The sequence below is a fragment of the Rattus norvegicus genome, chromosome 6, assembly GCF_021556685.1.
Source record: "Rattus norvegicus strain SHRSP/BbbUtx chromosome 6, alternate assembly SHRSP_T2T, whole genome shotgun sequence".
In the NCBI taxonomy this organism is placed as follows: domain Eukaryota; kingdom Metazoa; phylum Chordata; class Mammalia; order Rodentia; family Muridae; genus Rattus; species Rattus norvegicus.
The window spans coordinates 105,720,385-105,726,684 of record NC_141539.1 but is presented as its reverse complement, the minus strand read 5'-3'; the positions used below and the strand labels follow the sequence as shown (position 1 = coordinate 105,726,684).

The following is a 6,300-nucleotide window of genomic DNA, read 5'->3' as shown; positions in this document are numbered from 1 at the left end:
TATCAGGAAGGGTCGTTTTACAACAATTGAGTTCTCAAAATAATAGCCCTGCAGTTCCAGGGACAGCAAATGAGGGAATTAGGGTGACATGGTAGTTACTCCTGGGGAAGAATTAATACAGGTAACGAGCACAGGTTCTTTATAGCCTGGACTTCTTTACATCTTTGTTACCACGTCATAGCTTATGGTAACAATTGGCTTGAAAGGTTGTTCTTCAAAATACCCTTGCATGAGAAAGACAGGGAAAGGTTTGCATTCTCCCTACCTAGTTCGAATAATAGTCATCCCCTAAAGAGAAAACTGCAAAGTTTATCCAAAGGGAATGTTAAATAGTCCAACTTTGTCATATTTTTGTGTAACAACCATTCACAATTATTTGTAAGCAATTCCCTCCATCTCTCATTTACCATTTTACGGAAGACATTCTGTTGGCTGATTCTGATAAAGATGGGTTAGGGAACATGGTAAAACAAAAGATTCTACTATACTTGGGATTACAGCTTGCTCCAGAAAAAATAAAGGGGAGATCCACTAGTTATCTGGGTTATAATGTCCAACAAACAATTCAACCACCAAGGATACAGATCTGTAGGGACCAGTTGGGTACCCTTCATGATTTTCCCCAGATGCTGGATGAGTAAATCTTCTGTCCTAGGCCTTCCTATGTGCATGATCATAAGGAATGCAGGTAAATGATCCATACACTCTCCACTATTCACAGAATACATGAAGACTTGGTCAATGACTCCTCTTCATCATCAGAACAGGCTGCTCCTTCCACACTTTCACTGGGCAATGATGTCGACTGCAACTGTGAAAGCAGAGGAGACACAGTATCTGCCCGGCTCAGCTATGGTTCTCACTCCAGAGTCGGATGGCAAGTCCTCGTCCACAGCTGGGTGGATTACACTGTGTTCCCTTCAAATTTAAGCTTTGTATCTTCAGATCCAGGAGAGCCACCACCAATTTCAAGCAGATCCATGCTGAAACCAACTTCTCATTCCATGTCAAAGACACAGCGGGTGTCTGATGCTACCTGCATGAAAGTCTCAGGATCAGTACACCTACTGCCCTCATGGAAGCTGATGGTCTTTTGCCTGTTCCATGAGAAGCCTGCTGGTTTTAAGTGTGGCACCAACCTTGACATTGAGGCGACAAAAGGCTCTGGAAGTGTCAACGTCCATATGTAAAACCAACTTTGTCTTTGGATGTGCTCTGGTGACTTTGATTAATTCAATTTCACTGACAAGGTCCTAATGTGGACTCCATTACTGGCGGCATACTTGACTTGAGACACTTGGTTACAAGGATTTGCATAGGTAATGCTCTCTGGAGGCACCCAAGCCTCTACACCAACTGAATGCCACTCTTGCTTGCACAGTCAAATCCTCTCCCACTTGCAGCTAGAGCTCTGCTGTCGTTCCACTTGTCTGTGGAAGGGAGTCACAAGGCAAGAGCTTTTAGCCATCTCAGATGCTGCGTTAGAATCTCTTTGAGGTCTGATATATAGAAAGCTTCCTTATTGTCAGGGAAGAGTTCTTTTTTTTTTCTTTTTTTTCTTTTTTTCTTTTGCTGTAGAATGTCCTTGGCAGTAAAGCCTTCCTCAATAATATGGCAACCAAAGTTTTCCTTCGTAAAGCTGCTCATGGTTCTTGATATGCCTGCGGAAAACAGCACTGGGTCACTGTTGGACAGACCCAAGGTGAGGACTGCACCAGACCCTGAGGATCATGCAGCCATTTGCTGATGCTGATCCGAGGTGGCGCCGAGCTTCTGGCTAGGGTGGCTGTTGGTGATGTCTGCAGGGTCTGACCCTCAATATTCTTAATGTTGGTGAAAATGGAATAACATCTCGAAGAGGTTATTGAGAAACGTGAATAACTAGGCCAAGCAATGCAAGGATGTGTTGACATGGGAAGGGAACCCAGTAATAGTATCCAGGGGATGTGTTTATGCTTCTGTATATACAGAATTGAAAACTATGGGTACGAACAGAACCTTTAAAGTTTAGATCTGACTAATAGAAACCTCTTGTGAGCTGAGACAGTGTCTTCACCAAGCCCAGGTGATTCACAGACTGTGTCAGTTAATGATTCTTCTACCTGTGCATGCAAATCAACTTCAAAAGGGCTAGCACAGAAACTAGAAAGACAGATTGGGCAACCAATGCTACAGCTACCTTTTCCCAAACTAACCATTTTTTTCTCCCTTGGGGCCCATACAGGAATGGTTCACCCCAATTTAGCAGGAAGCAGTTTTATGAAGATCGTTGTCCTAGTCACTTAATGTGGGGTGTATAGGTTTGGTCATTTAATGTGATATAATTGTTATCTAGGATGAAAGGTTATTATTGGTTATGACCAGGGATTGATAAACATTTAAAAATCATTTTATTTGAATTATTATATATTAGAAATTTAATGTATTTTTTAATTATGTTCTTAGAAATTTCAGATATTTGTCTTACCATTACATATGCAAAGCTATTTAAGTTTTTGTTTGCATTATATTTTGATGGAAATTTTAAATTGTTCTGAAGTACCGTATATTGATAGGAACCTAAGGTGGTTCTTTAAATACTGTATATTGATACAACCCTGAGGTTTTGTTAAGTATTTGTCTATTCTACACATGTGGCTTTTACTGAAAATATGATGGTTTTTACATTAATTCCCATTGCGTTTAGATCACTAATGATAGGAAAAAAGGGACAATTCTTAAAGAAACAGGGAGATATGACGAGGAAACTTGTAGGTCATTTTGCCAAATGATTTGCTCAGGCACACAGGTGAAAGGATGTCTTGCTAAGGAAACAAGTCATAGACTTTTCCTGAAGCAGACACAGGTGAAAGGATGTTTGGATATAGCAGACAGTGAAAGGGCTCCTGATGAAGGAGTGTAAATCTGACCCCACAGACTGTGGGAGATGAGCACTGAGCTTTGGTTTGCTCCACCTCGCCTTTCTTCAGTAAAGACACCGCATGTATTGGTTCCCCTTACATAGCGTTGTTGAGCTCCACTTGTGATAAAGCTGCCATGGAGAGAAGCTTGCCCAAGAACTGCTTGTGAGGGTCCTCCAGCAGCTTGTCACTTCTGGGGCCTGACCTCAGGTTGGTGGCCAGGCTGGTGGTTTCTTCAGGATTGAAGTACAGCTGCCTGGTGACTGCTTGCTGACAGGACTGGACTGTGGCTGCTGGTTTGAGCCTGTTTTCTGCCTGCCTAGAGGACTGGTCTGCGGCTGCTGAGTCCTGTTTGGTGTTTGCTCTGGGATTGAACAGCTGCCCAAGGAGAAGGAGCTCAATCCAGAGAACTACTGCTGGGCAGGTCCACTTCCCCACATCCTAATAACTTTTCTCTGCCACTACGCCTGCTCTGTGGTGGGCTGAAGGAGAGCTTAAGAGTAGGTTTCAAAACACTTATGCCTACAGGTGGCACCCAATGTGCCTTAGAGATAATGTGTAACTCTGCTCCTAATGTGGTAGAGGAAACTGTAGATTCTCAGGGGTGAGCAATGTTACTGAAGGAAGTGGATAAAATGGCAGCTACAGTTGCTGGGTGCTATCCTACTGTGTAACTGAAGGGGATTTTTGATTTTGCTTTGTATGTTCATAAACTATTCTGGAAGTTTGGAGTGAAAGCTGAAAACTCAAAGTTCACTCAATTCTCTTCTGCTAGAAAAGATGACAGACTTGACTATGCACGTAGAGTTTGTGACTAGAATTTGAAATGCTTGGAAAGAAGAGCCAAGCAGAGAACAATGCTCAGGCTTGGTGAATGAGACTGGGAATGTACCCATGATGAAAAAGACTGGGAAGGTACCCGTAGGAGGAGGTTAACTCTTATTAAAGGAAGATTAGGATTTCCAGGCTGTGGAGTGACATTTGCTTGACCCCCTCCCCCAACCCTGCTGTGAACACTCTTACCTGTTCAGCAGTGACAGTTTTGAGGGAGAACCAGTCTCTTAGGGTACAGTGGTGTTGCTCCCACCAGCTTTATATTAGGTGTGTGTCCCCGCCAGCGGGGACCCAGTTATTCAGGGTCCCAAAGAGGCTTTCTACCTGTGGGCCAAAATGGGGGTGAAGAGAAGAAGGAGACCAAGCAAAAGTTCTGTTGTCAAGGTCTCGTTTATTGGGATGAACGTTACAGCTTTTAAGGCTTTCAGGTAGGGGGAGTGACCTTTGTGAAATATGAAAGAGGGGGAGATGAGGGTATAGCCAGTGATAGCTGGAGGCAAAGAAGTCAGGAGATGAGGTCAGGTGGTGGAGACACTGGGTGTTGACTGAGGAGATAACTGGTATCTGCTAAGGGAGCTAAGGCATCCCTTGAATGTTATCTTCCTGTGCCGTAAATTCATGGGAGAGGCTTTGTCCAACAATCTTAAGACTTATGGCAGTCATCTTAGGGGTGAGTCTCTGTGGCAAAACAGCCCAGAGTCACTTTGAACCATGCAGTCAAAAAGCGGCTAGGCCCAAATCCAATATGGCTCCGTGCAGGTGTGAAATGTCTGTAGTGTCATTCCACAGTGAGGGGCTGTCAAAAGTTTGCTGTATTGAGGTTGACAAGCCAAGGCCCAGGTTACATTTTAAGCTTTTTCGATTGTGAAGTTCCTGTTGCAACCAGACTTTGGTGTTCTTGTTTGAAAGTAGCAAACAAGTGTTCCGAGTTTTAGACAGGCCTGGGTTGTGCCATGAAAGCCTTATAGCCAAGGATGGCTTTGTACTCAGATTCTATGTCCAGCTCTTGGGTGCTGCATTTACTGGGATGGGTCACTTTCCTCCACACTGGACACTTAATGTTGTGAACTGGCACACAGTGGGCCACAGATTGGTCAGGACATTGATTCATTGGGCTTGCTTCTGAGTCACTGTGGAATCCTGGACAAGTCCTTTGGAGTCCTGTTCATTTTGTCTCCACTGTCTTCCGGTCCAAAAGCTTCAGCTGATTTTCTATTCTTCTTGTTTTTTACAGTACTACTGTGTTGCATGTGGGTGGAGCCCCAGGCCTTGTGTATGGTTGGCAGATGCTGCCCAGGGTCCCTGCCCCCATCCTATGTCAGACAATGTTCAGATCTGCTGCAGGAAGGGATCGGTCAACAGGATTCACACAACTCAAGGACTGAAGGAATGGACCAGGCTGTCTGTCCCGGGGTGCCTGGGGACATTGCTTCTCCACACCCTGCCAGGACCCATGGTAGAATGGTCCTGAGGCTTGGCTGAAGGTGTTTGCTTGATACCATCTTCATTTCTTGGTCTATGATGCCATGGTGGGCATCACTGATGCTCAGCTGTCACTGTCCTCACTGTCCCCATATGCACCGAGCTGGCTCAGGGAGGAGGCACCAGGTGTCTGGGGTGCAGGGTTGGCCACCTTCCTGCTCTCGGGGGCACCAGTGGTGGGCACCTGGACCTGCTCTGAACCCCGGTTGGCTTCCGTCTTTGCCTTCTTTGGTATAACCAAGTCTGCCAACTGGGCTTTCCTGCACAGGCCCTCTGCCTTCCTCTTGGTCTTTGGTACCTCATCAAGGATGGCTGTGGGGTTGGGTCTTGCAGCTGCCTGTGGTCGGGAAGGTGGAGCCTCATCCTCTGAGTCAGAGTCATCCAGAAGCCTTCGATAACGAGCCTCCTCCAGCAAGGCCACCGTCTCACGCTCGTCTTCCTCTTCCTGCTGCTGTTGCCACTGCTCCTGAGATAGGCGGTGTTGCAGCAACATGGCCTCAAAGTCCACGTGGGCCTGCCGCTGGTTCAGGTCTTTTAGCTCTTGTAGGTTCTCTAGCACTTCCATCTCCAGCTTAGAGTCCTTTGTACGGTTCTCTAGGACCTTCATGGGGTTGTTCAGCTCCTCGTCCTCACGCTCCTTCTGCATGCGCTTTTCCTCCTGCTCCAGAAGCTTCTCAGCCTGGAAGTTGCGCGTGGCCCCATGCTCCATGGTGTAGTCTGTGTTCTCTGGGTCTGTCTTGAAGGTGATCTCGGCCAAGCAGCGTGTGCACTTGATATAGAAACGGAAGATTGGCAAGCCCAGGTATGCCTCATTCTGGACTGTTTCCTTTCGTGCATTGAACTTCTTCCCCTTGTAGATGTATTCTCCACATGTCTTACACCTCATGTTGAATGGGGCCATCAGCCGCACCACGTACTGCCGGTCCTTGGGTAGCTTGAGTTTCGGGATCTTCGATGGGTCAAAGTCAGGTGGGTAGTATTTGTTTAAAACTTTCCGTTCCGACATCTTCGCTTCCTGTTCAACGAACAAGAGAAGAAATTGTTCTCTTAGGCCTCGTGGAGTTAGACCGCAGGGAGACAAATA

General features: G+C 46.0%; 2 pseudogenes across 1 annotated transcript; both read right to left on the bottom strand.

Moving 5' to 3' along the window:
• Positions 1-651: 651 nt before the first annotated feature.
• Odc1-ps10 (ornithine decarboxylase 1, pseudogene 10) lies at positions 652-1,647 on the bottom strand (annotated as a pseudogene).
• A 2,439-nt stretch (positions 1,648-4,086) lies between these two features.
• Yju2l1 (YJU2 splicing factor like 1) lies at positions 4,087-6,265 on the bottom strand (annotated as a pseudogene). Its single transcript, XR_015622502.1, has one exon. The product of XR_015622502.1 is annotated as a YJU2 splicing factor like 1 (transcript).
• Between the last annotated feature and the right edge of the window lie 35 nt (positions 6,266-6,300).